The sequence below is a fragment of the Hyperolius riggenbachi genome, chromosome 4 (genome assembly GCF_040937935.1).
Source record: "Hyperolius riggenbachi isolate aHypRig1 chromosome 4, aHypRig1.pri, whole genome shotgun sequence".
Classification (NCBI taxonomy): domain Eukaryota; kingdom Metazoa; phylum Chordata; class Amphibia; order Anura; family Hyperoliidae; genus Hyperolius; species Hyperolius riggenbachi.
Window position 1 is genome coordinate 155460967 of NC_090649.1, and position 18311 is coordinate 155479277.

An 18311-nucleotide genomic window follows, 5' to 3' on the forward strand; every position below is an offset into this window, starting at 1 on the left:
AGACTTTCATTTTAGCTTTCACATATAACGCAGCCTTTTTGTGCGTTGCGTTACACTGCACCCAGGCGCAGTTTTTCGGCCGACGCTAGCTTTATGCGTTACAATGTTAGTCAATGTAAAACGCACACTATGCGCGTTTTTAATCCGTTAACGCAGGAAATCAGTCCCAGAATGCAACAGAGGAACAATGTAGAAAGTTGAAAACTAAAAGAAAAAAAAAATTACCTGCGTTTTCCTATGTGCTGTAACGCATTGAAAACGGATTAAAAACGCACACTCACTGCAGTGCAACGCATATTAAAACGCATACAACAAAACGTATGCTTTGAGCGTTCTCCAACGCAAGCTCTGATTTTTTTGTGTTGTTCTGTAAGCTGTTCTATTTTAGCTATTTTTAGCTATCCAGGTGTAAAGTAATACCGTACTATTTTGACATCTTTTGAACTCATACTGGTAATAATAGCTCTAACAGTTGGTAGAGGGGGTATGGACACATAATGGTCCATCCACTGGATATCTGTAATTATAAAAGTTTATGAAGCCCTGCCTTAGCTTAGCTAATACTACTTCTTTGGTTTGGGGAATACTGAACTTTGATGAGTAAGGACAGATATTTGGATTCTATTTGTAGCTATGGCATATGTTTTGTGTCATAAACACTTGAATGACATGGAAGAAGTAAACATCAGTATGTAGGCCATGTTAAAGTGTATAAAGTTCCCTCACACAAGTTAATATAACCATATGTGTTATGCTGATGCAAAATTTAGAAATGGAAATGTTTTCTTCTCAATGTGATTATGTAGTATTTATTCTATTTATAAAGCGCCAACATATTACGCAGCGCTGGACAATAAATATATACAAGGGTGACAGACATAACAAGGTTATACAACATAGAACAAAGTTATACATGCAAATTGTACAAAATACATGATCATGCGATATGGGCTGGTTAGGTAGGCCCAGTAATACAAGTACAGGCTGTCATAGGACAGGAGCACATGATCCTGTAGATTACACTAGGGAAGGGAGGACCCTGCCAGAGGCTTACAATCTAAAGGGTGGGTCCAAGTTCAAGCTGCATATCATTTACACAAAATTTGCATGCAAGAAGAAATTATTTGCATCTCGCTGATCATCCCTACCGATAACATTGACAACAAAGATAACATCAAATGTTAAAACTGAGAAATATTATTTGTTTTGAATAATATATACTAATTTTGCTGGATAAATCGGATAAACTTGTGCATAAGCCACCCCATGGATAAGTCCACTGCCAACTTTGACTTTGAAAAGCTGGCAAAAATTGGTAACCTGCAAATAAGCCCAGCTCTCAATGTCTCCTTGTAGCCCACCATGCAGAGTGCACATTGGAAGGCTGTCCCTTCCCCTGGCAGCTTCACAACTTGCCATTACAGCTTCAGGCTCAGTCATGTGACTACTGTGAAGCATGGAAGTCTCATGCGGAGCTCAAAGCTGCAAGGGAGATGTGAAGACTGCTGCAGGAGCTGGGAGAGGCAAATAAAGCTATGGGTACACTTCAGTTGCATTCTCTGCATAGGTGGACCCTGCACATAAGCTGAATCCACAGAAAGGCCTGATGCACACCAAAACCCGCTAGATCCGCAAAATGCTAGCAGATTTTGAAACGCTTTTTCTTATTTTTCTGTAGGGTTTCAGCTAGCATTTTGCGGTTTTGTGAAGCGTTTTTGGTGTAGTAGATTTCATGTATTCTTACAGTAAAGCTGTTACTGAACAGCTACTGTAACAAAAACAGCCTGGCAAACCGCTCTGAAGTGCCGTTTTTCAGAGCGGTTTGCGTTTTTCCTATACTTAACATTGAGGCAGAAACGCATCTGCAATCCAAAATCTGCAGCAGCCCGGGAGTATGCGTTTCTGCAAAACGCCTCCCGCTCTGGTGTGCACCAGCCCATTGAAATACATTACCCTAGCGGATCCACACCCGCAAGCGGATCGCAAACCGCAGCAGAACCGCTCTGGTGTGCACTAGGCCTAAGGGACTTATTCCACTACACGCGGATTCTGGATGCAGAAAACTGACTCCAATGAATGCCGATGGGAAATTTGCATCAGAAAAATTGCGTTTAGTGGATACGGCCTGTATTGGAGTCTGCACCCAGAATCCGTGTGTAGCAGAAATAGGCCCTAACAGGTGATAAGCCAATCCCCGACTTTTTACCTATTTTTTTTAAAGGGGAAAATAGTAAGGTAGTCCACAAATAAGTTGTATTTTTGGTTTGATAATACCCCAAATATTTTCATTGGGTCACCACGCCAGTATTCAGTCAACACTTGGCCTCCTTATGTTATAATAAGTTCAAAATGTGATCTGGCATTGTATTTCAGATATACAAGCCTGCCCCCCAAAAAAGGTGTTATCTGGATGGTACGTTATGTTGCTACATAGCATGTATGCATCCTTCAGCAGGTCAGAGCACAGGAGCATATTACACTTCTCTTCAGTCTTATGGACTCATGCCTACAAAATACGGTACAGAAGTGTTTTTGGACCTTGTTTTTATATCTCTACTTCTTTGCATGATAACGATGTATCTTGCATTTCTAAATGCCAACTTAAGGTACACCTGAACTGAGAGGGATATGGTGGCTGCCATATTTATATTCTTTTACACAATACCAGTTTCCTGGCAGTCCTGCTGATCTCTTTGGCTGAAACAAGCATTTGGTAATGCAACATTTTTGTAATATGTTCAAATTGGGCATATATTTTACATAAAAAGTATCAGTTTCAACATCTGATTTCATTTGATATGTTGTCTTTGTCCTATTTCAATGATATATATTCACTTACTGTTTTATGTACATTTTACGCAGCTTCCCAACTGTTTTGGAAATGAGGTTGTAAATCACTAAGACAGAAACCAGGATGCAGATGAGATGTTCCAACCATGGCCTGCCTTCACTTGCTGCATGCATACCGCAGGTGAGTGACTCAAACCATCATAACAATCAGCCAAATGGTATTTGTTGAAAGGGAATAAAGATGGCTGCCTCCATGGTTGTTTGCTATGGGTTAAAAAAAATAAATGTAAAGATTTCTGAAAGCATGTGCAACTATGGTTGCCACCTTGTGACTGAAAAAATACTGGCTTTGGGGTGTGGCCTGGGGGTGTGGCCTAAAAGTGGGAGAGGTTTATTACAACCATTTTTCAAAAATAGCACAAGAAACATGAATACAGCATAATTTTGTTATAGTAAACTCCAAGGCACCAGGAAAACTGGTTTACTATATCAGAAAATGTCCTGGTATATTCTCTGCTGCAAAGGACCAACTTTGTCCTCCCATTGGAGGTAAAGTAGATGCACTGCGTACGAGAGATAACAGTGCTGGAGACTTGGGCGCGGGATTCAGCCGGTATATTACTGATCCTGCTGCCGCACAAGTCCCGGCCGTATTAAATACTATTCCCCCTCCAGGCCGCCATGGATAGTGAGGAATGAAATAGAATTATTATGTTTTAAAAACAACTTCAGCTCCGTCTTGTGACGGCGCTGAAGTTACTCCCTGTGCCTGCTATAGCTGTAGTTCTATGGTGGCGCCGGCTGCGCCCAAATCTCCTGCGCTGGTTTCAGCGTATTCAGATGCACTTGGATATTTAGTGGACTACAAGGTTAAGTATACCTCAGGGCTGCATAGCCAGGCTGGAAAAATTTTTTCACAACATAGGGCTGTGCAGCTTTGTCAGCTTGCTGCACAGCTATACAACTCAGCACACAAACAAAATGCTCCCATAGACTTATAATGGAGATTGGCCGGGACCTGGAGAGGTAGTTTACTAAACCCAAATGTTTACTATACCAGAGTTTATTATAACAAGATTATACTGTATATACAGCAATAGTTAAAAGACCACATGTAAGGGAGGGCCTCTGGTTCCTAATGAGGCTTCCCCCCATCTTACTCAGCATTGGGGATTCAGTGCTGGCAGCCCCGGAAAGACTGGTGCACTAGCGGCTTACCGCTCAGGATCCAGCGGAAATAGCCAAGCCCGATCGTGACCACTATACACAGTAAAGCGGACCTGTTCAGGCTCGGCTATTTACGCCAGAGTCCGAGGGAAAAGCCACTATTGCACCTGCGCACACCACCAACAAGCAGACTTTTGGGGGTTCTAGAGCTGGATCCCCTCTGCTGAGGATTGGGGAAGCCTCATTAGGATCCAGAGGCTTCCCCCTCCTGAGGTGAGTACCCCCAGGTGCACTTTTTTCCCTACAGGTACACTTTGAAGGTGCCCATTAATGACACGCTTCCACAGCTGATCAATCATTTCCAGTTACCCTGTAGTGTTCGGAAATGACCATTAAGGGCCGAATTACTGAAAGCCAAGTTAATCAGTTTAATGGAATCAACCTGTTTTTCGGATCAATCTCATAGAATTGACTAGCGGGATTTTGGCCATTAACGGACTTCCAAGGCGAGGGGAAATAATCTATGTTTACTCAATTGGGGCTTCTTCTAGCCTTTAGCAGTCATTTCAGTACCTTGCCGCAGCCCCGGTCCTCCGCATTGTCCTGCTGGCTGTCTGTAATGATCGTTGACCTGCCGGCGGGCCATCTCTTCTGTTGTCAGTGCATCCACATCATCTGGCACGTAATGCGCCTGCGCAGTAGTTTTGTGCAGGCGCAGTACCTGCCAAATGATCTGGAAGCATGTGTGCAAGTGCCCACGCAGACGACACAACCCGCCAACGGGGGCGTGGTCATTACAGACGGCCAGCGGGACATGCGGAGGACCGGGGCTGCGGCAAGGAACTGAAACGGCTGCTAGGGGCTGGAAGAAGCCCAAGGTGAGTAAAGATAGATTGTTGCCCCTTGCTTCGGAAGTCCCTTAAAGGGCATGACCAATCGTTTCTGACTGATTACCGCAGAAACGATTGATCGGCCGTGGAATTGTATCAATAATGGGCACTTTAATGCTAAAGTGCCCATACACCATACAATTTTCTGGCAGATTTACCTGCCAGATCGATTTCTTCCAACATGTCTGACCTGAATTTCAATCGATTTTCCGATCGATTTCCATTCACTTATATGGAAATCAATTGGAAAATTGATCGAAATTCAGATCGGATGTGTTGGAAAAAAAATCAGTCTGGCAGGTAAATCTGCTAGAAAACTGTATGGTGATTACCTAGCATATGAGTCTGGAAGAGGGTAGAGGAGCTGATAAAGGGTTGGAAAGAGAAAAAGAAAACAGAAGAGAGAAAAGAGAGAGTGTGTGGGTGTGAGTCTGCTACCTGCTTGTTTTTCACGCAGCACTTCAGCTGTACAAGGTTTGCCTGACCCTCTCTCCTCCTGACAGTGCTGGCTGCTGCCTGGAGGATGGGCTGGTTCGGCTCTGCCGTTTTTTACTGTGTGCACAATACTACAGCCATGACCACTCTCCTCTCTCTCCCCCAGCCTGCTGAAACTCTACAAATGCAGGGAATCCCAGTGCTGTGTGTGTAAGCTGCAGATTATATTTCATTTCTGCAGTATTGGGGTCTCCATGATTTAACACTTGTCAGGCACAGGCAGGGCTGCATTTACAACTCAGGAGCCTGTAGGCACAGGCGGTCCGGCGCCCTAAACCATGCCCCTCAGCACAGGCCACACCCCCAAGTAAAACATTCTGTACTCTAATCTCAACCTCATGTCACTAACAGTCTTTAGGATCTTGCATTCTGATACTGACTTATGTCATCGATGGTGACATGAGACAAGGAAGCCCCTAAGTAGGGATGGTCAATGAGATGCAAATAATTTTGAGTTGATGCAGTATTACGCAAATTTATCTTATGCAAATTGTGTATGGAAATGTTTGCTGCTTGAAAATTGACCAATCTATTTTTACCTCTGCAGGGTTTGATTGATTTATTTTCAAGCTGCATAATATTGCATACAAAAATTGCTGCATCAATTTATTTGCATCTCATTGACCATTCCTACTCCTAATGCTGGGTACACACAATGTGATTTCCCGCTCAATCGACAGGATTGATTATTTCTGACATGTCCAATCGGGTCTAAATCGATACAGTGGACGATTTTGCACACTTAGCATTAGAAAATCGATCGAGACCCGATCGGACATGTCAGAAATAATCGATCCCGTCGATCGAGCGGGAAATTGCATTGTGTGTACCCAGCATTAGGTCAGTGATATGAAACAGGGATTACACTGTAAGCACCTGAGATTTAGTGATGTCAAGCAGGGATTAAGCTGCAAGCTCCTAAGGTCAGTGATTTGAGCCAGGGATTAGACTGAGGACAGTTAGTGGCATCAGGTGGGAGGCCCCGATATTGCTGGCAGTCTAGTGGCCCCTAGGCTACCCTCCCTACACCCATGAAGAGTTGGGTCCCTATGCTGCACTCCCCTTCTTCCAATGGACATGTCCCCAGGCTCCGCTCCCCTCCCTCCGATGCGATATATGGTGCAGGCAGTGACACTCACCCTCCATCTTGAAAGTGGCAGCTCTGCTCTGCAGGGCAATGCAGCAGCTAGCAGGATGGAGGGTGAGTGCCACTGCCTGCACCATATATCTGCATCAGAGGGAGCAGAGCCTGGGACATGTCCATTAGAAGGATGGGAGCAGTGGTGTTGCTACTGACTTCTGGGCCTTGAAACATGGAGAGGAACAAGCTGGCACTGCTTTTCTGAAATATATAGAGTTATATAGTGAATAGGAGTATAAAGTGAATAGGAGTTCATGTGTTACAATACCTGTCACCGGCGGTCACGTGCGCGCATTCCTACGCGCGCGCGCGATCGCGCATTGTCTTTTATGATAGCTGGGCGTGTTCCTAAGAGCCGTTGCGCCGCGCGCACGCGTGCTGGCGTCCGCGTCAGCACGCATGCGTGCGCACGTGCGCGCACGTGGGCGCATGCGCGAGGCGCGTCATTCGGCGCCAATTTTGAATGTTGTATATAAGCAAGCTGCTGGAGAGGCCCAGTGCTGTTTCTTCTGATCAGCTTGGTGCCAGTAGACGCTGGAGCCTTGTATTGATTTATAATTTACCTTTTGCCGACCTTAGCCTGTTCCTGACTTACGATTATCGCCGCCTGTCCTGACCTCAGCTTGTTTATCGATTACGCCTGTCTTCAGCCTGCCCTGACCTCTGCTTGTGACCTCGTCTACGATTGATATCCGCCTGCCCCGACCTCGGCTTGTGACCCCGACTACGTGGCTGCCTTCAGCTCCTGTATCTGACGCACTGCAGTCTCATCTGTTCTCCAACCCACTGTGGGATTTACCTAAGCGCAACCTGGTGGGCACTAGGCAGCGAAGTTCCCACTTCCCCCTCAAGGGGTTGTGGTCCTGCTTCCCCCTCAAGGGGTTGTGGGTGAAGACCCGTGGTCACTTAGACTCTGCGCTTGGGTGGTCCATAAAACACAGTGGGGCGGTCAACAGCCTCCACGTTCAGATCTTCATAACAGCAAGAAACAGCCATAAAGATGTCCACAGGAGGGGCTCCTGCTAATACCACCATGGAGGATCTCTGTCGTTTGGTGTCAGAACTCTCTCTTTCTGTCCGTGAGGCTCAACAAGGTTATGCACGTCTCGAGACTCAAGTACAAGCTATAACTACCAGTCGAGTACAAGCTAGTCCTCCAGTACAACCTGTTCTGCATCCCGTTACCGTTGTTCCTGAACCAAAGATTCCGCTACCTGACAGATTCTCTGGGGATCGCAGCAAGTTCCGCCAGTTCCGCAGTGCTTGCTTATTGTACTTTTCCCTCAAGCCACGGAGCTTCTCTGATGAAACAATTAGGGTGGGCACTATCATCTCACTACTTCAAGATGAACCACAGGCCTGGGCCCTTCGTCTGAGAGATCTACAAAGCCCTCACCTGGCCAGTACAGACTCCTTGTTCAAAGCTCTAGCTGAAGTTTATGACGACCCCCGCCAAGCTGCTTCCGCTGAATCTGCTCTATGTAATCTTACACAAGGGAAAAGACCAGTCGAGGATTATGTAGCGGACTTTCGAAGGTACAGTGTTGACACCGACTGGAACGAGGCTGCACTTAAACATCAATTCCGCCTCGGTTTATCAGGACTACTGAAAGATGAACTAGCTCGAGTCGGCATTCCAGCTACCCTTAACGAACTGGTATCTCTGGTTATCCAGATCGACAGGCGCCTACGGGAACGCAGAGCCGAGAGGGCTGGGGGTCTTCGACCCATGTGGGGGCCAAATAGCTCGTATCTGACATCCAGTCCTCTGTCTCCAGAAGTCTCTACTCCCACTGCAGCTTCGGCTGATGAACCTGAGCCTATGCAGATAGGTCTGGCACGTCCTGCTCTTTCTAATGAAGAACGTCAACGAAGACGCCAAGCTAATCTCTGCCTTTACTGTGGGGCCTCTGGTCATTTTCTCCGCAACTGCCCTGTCAGGCCCATAGGTGAGGAACAGTCTCCATCCCTTGTTCTAGAGTGTCCTTTGCCTGCTTCTGGGTCTTATGTATCTCTTACTCTGTCGTTGCAGGCGCCAAGAAGAACATTAGAAGTTGACGCAATAGTTGATTCTGGAGCTTGTAGTTGTTTTATCGATTCCACCTTGGCTCACCAATTACAACTTCCTCTAAGAACTAAAACCAAGTCATTAAACATCTGCTTGGCAGATGGTTCAAAGATCAAAGATGGGCCTATAACACAAGAGACTTTACCTACCTTGATCACTACATCCTCCTCCCATTCTGAATATATCATCTTCGATTTGATCACTTCTCCGTTATATCCGGTTATTCTGGGTATGCCATGGTTACAAGCCCACAATCCTATGATCGACTGGCTCTCCGGCAAGATTTCCTTCCACTCTCGCTACTGTTTGCAGGCTTGTTTATCTCCTTCCTCTGCTGTGATGTGTTTGAAACAAGAGATTTTGGAGTTTGTTCCTGAAGTTTATAGAGACTTTGCCGATGTTTTTGATGAAAGGGGAGCTGATGTATTACCCCCGCACAGAATTTATGACTGTCCTGTTGATCTTCTTTCCGGAGCTAAGGTCCCGTTTGGACGAATCTACCCGCTAACTGAGCCTGAGCAAGCCACGTTGAAAGCATACATTGATGAAAATCTCCAAAAAGGGTTCATCCGTCACTCCACCTCGCCTGCTGGTGCCGGTATATTTTTTGTAGAAAAGAAAGACCACACCCTCCGTCCTTGCATAGACTATAGAGAACTCAATAAAATAACTGTCAAGAATCGTTATCCTCTGCCACTGTTTCCTGAGATTTTCCAACGCCTCCGTTCTGCTCGAATCTTTTCTAAGTTAGACCTTCGAGGAGCATACAATCTGATCCGCATCCGAGAGGGAGACGAGTGGAAGACTGCCTTTCGAACCAGATACGGTCATTTTGAATATCTTGTAATGCCGTTTGGACTCTGTAATGCTCCTGTCACTTTCCAACACTTCATTAATGATATTTTCAGGGACATTATCGACCAATATATTGTTGTTTATCTTGATGACATCCTTATTTTCTCTCAAGACATTTCCGAGCATAGACAACATGTTAAACGTGTCTTGACTCGCCTACGCACCCATGGTCTCTATGCCAAACCAGAAAAATGTGTTTTTGAACAAACATCAGTTCACTTCCTGGGACTTGTCATCTCCGCGGAGGGGGTGGCTATGGATCCTAAGAAAGTATCCGCCATCTTGGACTGGCCAGCTCCCATCGACCGTAAAGGAGTTCAGAGGTTCATAGGGTTTTCAAACTTCTATCGAAGATTCATTAAAGACTTCTCTGCTATTGTAGCTCCACTGACTCAACTTACCAAAGTCAACTTACCATTCTGTTGGAACCTAGAGGCCCAAGAAGCCTTTGCAAAACTGAAAGACAAATTCATCTCTGCTCCAGTTCTGACTCATCCTGATCCTGCCTTGCCTTTCGTGTTAGAAGTGGATGCCTCTGAAAATGCTATTGGGGCAATCCTGTCTCAACGTAATGATCCTAAAGCTATATTACATCCTGTTGCTTTTTTTTCTCGCAAATTGTTACCGGCTGAGAAGAACTATGACGTAGCTGATCGGGAGTTGCTGTCCATTAAAGCAGCTCTGGAGGAGTGGCGTTATTTGTTGGAAGGGGCCAATAATCCTGTTCTAGTTCTGACCGATCACAAGAATTTAGAATATCTTCGTTCTGCCAAACGCCTCAAACCACGACAAGCTCGATGGGCTCTGTTCTTTTCCAGATTTAACCTACATATAACTTACCAGCCAGGCTCCAGAAATATTAAAGCTGATGCATTATCCAGAATGTTTTCGGAAGAGACTATGCAAAGCAAACCTGAAACTATTCTCCCCTCCAATTGCTTCTTGTTACTACAGTCTGATCTGATAAATACCATCAAAGAAGCCTCTAGCAGTATTGAGCCTTGCAGAAAACTAGGTCTTGCCCGTAAGGAAGGTTTTTTTTTGCATAAGGATAAAATTTTTGTACCTGACCAGGCTAAGATTACTGTGCTGGGCCACTGTCATGACAATTTACTTTCTGGCCATTTTGGCATTACTAAGACCTATGAACTTCTATTAAGAAATTTTTGGTGGCCTAATATGTTTCAGGATTGTAAACAGTATGTGTTATCCTGTCCTGTCTGTGCCCGTTCTAAGTCTTCTAGGGAGAAACCTTGGGGTCTGCTCAAACCCTTACCCATCCCTTCCCGCCCCTGGGGTATGATATCACTAGATTTCATTGTAGAGCTACCTTCCTCTCAGGGGTTTAACTCCATTCTGGTGGTGGTAGATCGTTTGACCAAGATGGGCCATTTTATTCCGATGAAGGGCACTCCTACCGCATTAGAAACGGCTGAGGCGTTTATTAAGGAAATTATTAGATTACATGGGGTACCAGATGATGTTGTTTCAGATAGAGGGGTGCAATTTACGTCAAACTTGTGGAAAGAATTATGCAGATGTCTGGATATTCATGTGTCTCTCTCCTCTGGCTATCATCCCCAGTTTAATGGCCAGACGGAGAGAACCAACCAGACTCTAGAACAGTACCTTAGGTGTTTTACTTCTGCCTCACAAGAAAACTGGTCATCCCTGCTGTCTACTGCTGAATTTGCATATAATAATTCTACTCATTCTGCTACCAAGCAATCACCATTTTTTGCTAATTATGGGTTTCACCCCGTTTCTCTACCCAATGTGTTTCCTGAATCGTCTGTTCCTTCTCTACAGGATAGATTGTTATTTTTAAAGGATAATATCAAAAATGTTTCTAATGTTCTGTCTCAGACTCAGGTTAGAACAAAAAGGATTGCTGACAAATCCAGGAGGGAATCTCCTTCGTTTAAACCAGGAGATCTTGTTTGGTTATCTACTTGTAATTTGAAACTGCGGGTTCCATCAAGAAAGCTTGGACCTAGATTTATTGGGCCTTATCCAGTTAAAAGAGTTGTTAATCCTGTGGCTATTGAACTTGTGTTACCTGATACTTTGAAGGTTCATCCTGTCTTTCATGTGTCTTGCTTAAAATTGCATTTTCAGGGTTCCTGTTCCAATCCTCAGTCTCCTCCTCCGCCTCCGGTCCTGGTGGATGGTTGTGAGGAGTTTGAGGTCGAAGCCATTTTAGACTCCAAGATAAGATCTGGCCGATTGTTTTATTTAGTAAAATGGAAGGGTTATGGGGTGGAGGAGAATTCTTGGGAACCTGCTACTGGGATTCATGCTCCTAGGCTAATTAAGAATTTTCACTGTAAATTTCCGTGTAAACCGGCTCCAAAGGGCACCCGGAGGTTGCCCGTGGGGGAGGGGCAATGTTACAATACCTGTCACCGGCGGTCACGTGCGCGCATTCCTACGCGCGCGCGCGATCGCGCATTGTCTTTTATGATAGCTGGGCGTGTTCCTAAGAGCCGTTGCGCCGCGCGCACGCGTGCTGGCGTCCGCGTCAGCACGCATGCGTGCGCGCACGCACGCGGGCGCATGCGCGAGGCGCGTCATTCGGCGCCAATTTTGAATGTTGTATATAAGCAAGCTGCTGGAGAGGCCCAGTGCTGTTTCTTCTGATCAGCTTGGTGCCAGTAGACGCTGGAGCCTTGTATTGATTTATAATTTACCTGTTGCCGACCTTAGCCTGTTCCTGACTTACGATTATCGCCGCCTGTCCTGACCTCAGCTTGTTTATCGATTACGCCTGTCTTCAGCCTGCCCTGACCTCTGCTTGTGACCTCGTCTACGATTGATATCCGCCTGCCCCGACCTCGGCTTGTGACCCCGACTACGTGGCTGCCTTCAGCTCCTGTATCTGACGCACTGCAGTCTCATCTGTTCTCCAACCCACTGTGGGATTTACCTAAGCGCAACCTGGTGGGCACTAGGCAGCGAAGTTCCCACTTCCCCCTCAAGGGGTTGTGGTCCTGCTTCCCCCTCAAGGGGTTGTGGGTGAAGACCCGTGGTCACTTAGACTCTGCGCTTGGGTGGTCCATAAAACACAGTGGGGCGGTCAACAGCCTCCACGTTCAGATCTTCATAACATCATGCTTACAGAGGTGTAGTATGCATAGTCATATACACACATACTGAGGAAGGAGAGTGAGTGCTAGGTGCAGGGAACTGGATGCCCGATAGCCGTTTTGCAAGTATATATGCACAAAACAGCCAAGCATCCAATTCCCTGCACTCACCGCTCACTTTCCACCCCCAGTATGTGCATATATAAGAATGCATACAGTTGCAAACATGAAGTTTATGCACTTTATATTCATGAATGAATACATTTCAGTAAGCAGATCTGCCTACCACCAACTCCCCGCTATCCCTGTTTGGTAGACATGGCAAGGATGCTTCCTGGAGTGGGGAAGTGAGTCCTGCCGAGCATGAAGGCGAGCCCGATTTCAACCCGGGGGCTGCCGTTCCAAGTACAGTACTGTACATTATTGCTTACTGTGCAGGTTCCGACTCCCAGTGACAAGTCTGCTTACAGCACAGCGCCGCTCAGCTATACACTTATCCCCGCTGGTGTTCTCCTCTCCTGTTCGCAATACTCTTGCCCACTCCGTCCCTCCTCTCAACCATGCTTGCAAGGGAAGGGGCGGAGCGGGCACGAGTGATGCGAGCAGGAAGAGAAGGGAACACCAGCGGGGATAAGTGTATGGCCGAGCCGCTGTGCTGTAAGCGGACGTGTCACTGGGACCTGCACATTAAGCAAGCCAGTGTGCCTCTTTGTGATGCAGCAAGCGGCAGGACTGGGTGGGGGAGGCGAGTGTGCTTTCTGGAGCACGAACGTACTGGCCAGCCCTACACCACTAGAAGGGAGTATAACAGCTCAGCATCTCTGCACAGGGACAGGGAGGGGGCTGCCTTCTTCCACTTCCGGCGCCTGTAGGCACGTGCCTAGGTGCCTTATGGTAAATCCGGTGCTCCAACATTTTGTCCTACGCGTCGATTTTGCCTACATTCCCTTCTGCACGTGCTCAGTACTTTCCACGCCCACTCTGCACATGCGCATATAGGTGTTCTCATTTCCCCTCATCGTTTTACCCTACGGGTGTGCGGAGTAATAGCCTGTGGTTGGAGGGAGTGCAGCGGCAAGTGTGTCCTAATAAGCAGGCCCCTTTCTAGGGGCCGTGCAGCCGCCCTGAGCACAGATTAATCATCTATAACTGCTACATTTTCAAACTTATTTCCATTATTACTTTATTAGCAATAACATACAGTGAAACACATATACAATCAGCCTATTTCCATTGTAGGTTATTTCGATTTGTAGGCAGGGCCGGCCTTAGGTTTCACAGCGCCCTGAGCGTAACCAGATTTTGGTGCCCCCCATTAATCCTCCTCACACGTGCGCGCGCACACGCACACACGCACACAAGCACACACAGGCCCATATGCAATTCACCATTTATCCTGAGAAATCACACAATTCACAGCAGATGTGTGGGTAGTGGCTGGTGGCTCGGTGACAGATAAGTGCAGGTAGTGGGTGGTTGCTAGGTGACAGCGCAGGTAGTGGCTGGTGGCTGGGTGACAGCGTGAATAGTGACTGATAGTGGGTGGTAGCTGGGTGACAGATAAGTGCAGGTAGTGGGTGGTGGCTAGGTGACAGCGCAGGTAGTGGATGGTGGCTGGGTGACAATGCGGGTAGCAACTGGTAGTGTGGGTGGGTGGCTGAGTGAGGGTGGTGGCTGGGTGACAGTGCAGGAAGCGACGGGTAGTGGATGGTGGCTGAGTGCCAGATAGTGGGTGTTGGCTGGGTGACATTGGAGGAAGCGAAGAGTAGTGGAGGGTGGCTGCCAGGTACCAGATATTGGGGGTGGCTGGGTGACAGTGCGGGTAGTGCAGATAGTGGGTAGTGACTGGGTGACGGTGGAGGTGGCGACAGGGAGTGGGGGGTGACTTATGACAGTGAAGGTAGTGACAAGTACTGGGGGGTGGCTGGATGACAGGAAGCGACAGGTAGTGCGTGCAGGGGGCTGGGTGATAGTGGGGTTGTGACAGGTTCTGGGGGTGACAGTGCAGGTAGCAACAGGTAGTGGGGGTGGCTGGGTGACAGTGCAGGCAGTGGGGGTGGCTGGGTGACAGTGCAGGCAGTGGGGGTGGCTGGGTGACAGTGCAGGCAGTGGGGGTGACTGGGTGACAGTGCAGGCAGTGGGGGTGGCTGGGTGACTGTGCAGGCAGTGGGGGTGGCTGGGTGACAGTGCAGGCAGTGGGGGTGGCTGGGTGACTGTGCAGGCAGTGGGGGTGGCTGGGTGACAAATAGTGCAGGTAGTGGGGGTGGCAGTGGGGGGGTCACTTGGTGACAGTGCTAGGAAGGGGCATAATGGGAAACCTCAGAGAATAGGTGACCTGGTCCTACCTCTCTCTGGTGGTAGTCAGTAGTAGGACTGCCAGTGTGCCAGGCAGCAGTTAAAGTCAGAACCTCTTCTCCCCTCCAGCCTCACAGCCCAGCTCTTCTCCATGTGCAGGGGGCTGACCCTCTTTCCCCAGGCTGGAAGCTGGGCGGGCTTCACTGTTAGAGTGACAGCTCCCCGAATGCAGGCAGACATGAGGGAGGCAGAGCCTGATATTCCTTAGCCCCCCTCCTAGCCTGCAGTGTTACCCAATCACGCGGCAGGGGCGGGGCTTAGGAGGTTGAGCTAGCACCCGGGAAAGTGCAGATGGGTCTTCTAGAGGCAGCCGCAGCTCACAACAGTTTGATGGTCTTCGCCCCCATCACCCCCCGCGGCACCACGGGGCGGGGCGAGACGCGGCGATAGCGAGACGGACCCAGCCAGAGCCCGCGGCCAGGCAGATATGCGGCCAGGGCGGCAGGAGCGCCCCCTGGAAACCGGCGCCCTGAGCGATCGGTCCGGTCGCTCAGGTCAAAGGCCGGCCCTGTTTGTAGGTCTCCTCGATGGAGTTTCTATCATTCTGTCATTAGCGTAGGACATTTCGACAATGTAGGACAAAACGTTGGAGCACCGGCCCTGGGCACAGGCAGCTACTGAACTTTAATTCCAGGAGCAAACAAAACATAGTACATCAAATCTTAGTATCATCTTTAATACAGTGCGACAGCTGGTAGGAAGATGATGAGTTTTCTTTTCAAAAAGTGAGTTTCCTTTATCTCAGTGAGGAAGCACACACTGCTCGGCAGCACAGAAGCAGCAGCCACAGCACAGAGACTCCCACTCTCCTGTTGGCTCCTCCCTCTCCACGAGCCCTCACCAGCCAGCGTGTGGGGAGAAAAACAGCCTGAAGCACTTACTGATGATTGGCTGGCAGTGCCCGGCGGCCAGCCAATCCAAGGAGAGAGAGAGCTGAGTGACAGATTTACCGGCAAATGACGTGCCGGTACAAACATAATTCCGGCACCAGCTTCATAGACGATTTTTCCGGCCATGCCGGCCAGATACCGGCTGGGTGGCAACCCTATGTGCAACAGGAGTAAAGGATATTTCTATGTTTACCAATCCCTGCCGCTTATTGCTGCTGCCTGTCCATGTAGACAATGCAGTCATGCAGAAAGTGCGTTTAAGCACTAATTTTCCAGTATGTGCCAGAGCAGATGAGACCAGAGGCCCATTAAACCATCCCTAGAGGGGATGAGATGCTACATCTCATACCTGCCACAGGTGAGGCCATAGGATCCTAAGACATAAGAACCTGTTTATGCAAAATGTTTCTTCTGTGTGCAGCCAAAGCCCATTAAAACATAACAGTCAAACATGCTCAGCATAAGTGTGCAGCTGTACTCGCTTTTCATACAGGGAGTTTTTACTTTACATGTAATATATGTACTTTTGAAACGCATTGTGTCAGATGAGCCAATTAGTTTCAATTACACAAGCTGTTTAAAATGACAGATGAATTAAAGTATTACCGATCCAAGGCAAAGCTATGTAAGGTGAGCACAGAGGTGTGTACATGCTAAATCCACATACCTCTGTGCACTGTCCATTCCTCTCCTTGTTCCCCCCATCTCTGTAATCACTCCTTTCAAAAGGTTGACCTTAATAGGTACCTTTAGGCTACTTGCACACCAAGACGTTGCGTTAGGTGCCACGTTAAGGTCGCATAACGTGCACCTAACACAACGTATGGTGCTGCAAGAAAGGTAGGCGGCTCTATCCCTATAAGGTCTCCCAGAGTGGCGCTGATTGGCCGGCAGGACCACGTGATGCGGAGTGAGACACTCCGCATCACGTGGTCCCGCCGGCCAATCAGTGGCCGCCAGTGCAGTGAATATTAAGTAGCCATGTGCGCTGCTACTGTAGCTGGCTCTCCCCGCCTCCTCTCCGCCCCCCACTGAGCATGTGCAAACAGTCTAACGCGGCTATAGCCGCTCTAACGCCGTAGCATGCTGCACCTTCCCGACAACGTGCAGCGTTACATGTAACGCAACGTGGGCTGTGTGAACAGCCCACTTGTGTTACATTGCTGTGCGTTGGGGGAGCGTTACGTCCCTGTGTGTAAGCAGCCTTAGGCTTTGTTCACATTATAAATAGCCAGTGCAAGCTCTGAGTGCTTTTGTTAGAGCTTTTCCCAGAGCTTTCTCAGTGATTAGTGATTTTTATAAGTGCTTTACTAAGCACTTTTGTTAGGCGATTTGAGCTTTTCTTCCTGTAAACAATCAGGAAGTGAACTCTTTGACCTGGAACTGAAAACAACTAATGTACTATGTGAGTAAAAGCGCTCACAAAATCGCTTTTCCAAGCACTTTAGAGTGCTTAGTGATTTTCCTATACCTTCCATTGAAGTGCAAACGCTCTGGAAATGCTGCAGGACCCACGTTTGCGAATGGAAAAAAAGCTCATCGCTCATGTCAGCTCACACTGTAACTTATTGCAAAAGTGCTTTTAGGGCTTGTTCACGTTCACATTGCGTTCCGCTTGCGTTTGCTTTTATGTTGAGCTTTTTTGTCGCAATTTTTTTTCTGATTCCTGACACTTGGGTGGGTGTTGTGTTTTTGTGAAAAGCACTTTTGTAAGCGCTTTTCCAGAGTGTTTTTAATTCACTCCCTGACACAAGTCCTGAAGTGAACTCTTTGACCTGGAAAATAATAAATACAATGGGCCTGATTCACAAAGCGGTGCAAACACTTTGCACGCCAGTGAAAAGCCCTTTATCACGCCTAAACTCAGTTTAGGCGTGATAAGAAGAAACTCGCGCGAAATTCCCACGGCCGCACAGCACGATGCGCGCGAAGCGCCCATTAAACCCTATGGGCGCTGCGCGCGTAATTGGGACTTTGCACGCGATAAAGAGCACAAAGCGGTGCTAACTCAGTGATGCAAAGGTTATCACGCCTAAAGTAACTGAGTTATCACCGCTTTGTGAATCAGGCCCAATGTATTTATTCTTAAAAACGCGAACGCAATCGCTGCACAAATCAATTTTGTGAGTGTTTAGCGTTTTTCCTATGCCTTCCATTGAGGCAAAATCGCCCCAAAAATGGTTCTGGCCCTGCTTCGCTGAACGCACAGTGCATGAATCGCGCTGATATGAACCCTCTCATAGAGATTCATTGCACAAGCATTTTGTGGGCAATTTTAAAAATCATCTTATGCTTGAAAAAAGGCCAAAAATGCCCCTAGTGTGAACAAGCCCTTAAAGGGCTTTTTAAAATAGCCAGCACTGAAAAAAAAAAAAGCGTTCATAGTGTGAACAAGCCCTAAGTCTGATTTGAAGTCTCCGTAATGACTCCTATATTGCAGCCATCAGCTGTGGAAGTCTATAATGAAGGTAGAGGCTAGTACAGGTAAAAGCTAATTACTGAATATCAGTTAGGCCACGTTCACAGTAACCATCGCATTCCCTATGACAGCAGGAATGTAACGGATCGGGAAGG

The 18311-nt window shown here is 47.6% G+C and overlaps 1 protein-coding gene across 13 annotated transcripts in view; it reads left to right on the forward strand.

Moving 5' to 3' along the window:
• MED12L (mediator complex subunit 12L) overlaps nt 1–18311 on the forward strand; it is a 742320-nt gene that overhangs the window by 183836 nt on the left and 540173 nt on the right. For all 13 annotated transcript variants that reach the window (XM_068280808.1, XM_068280810.1, XM_068280809.1 and 10 more), the window contains one exon: nt 2863–2971. The gene's annotated coding sequence lies outside the window, so the exon portion shown is untranslated. The remainder of the gene's footprint in view (nt 1–2862; nt 2972–18311) is intronic.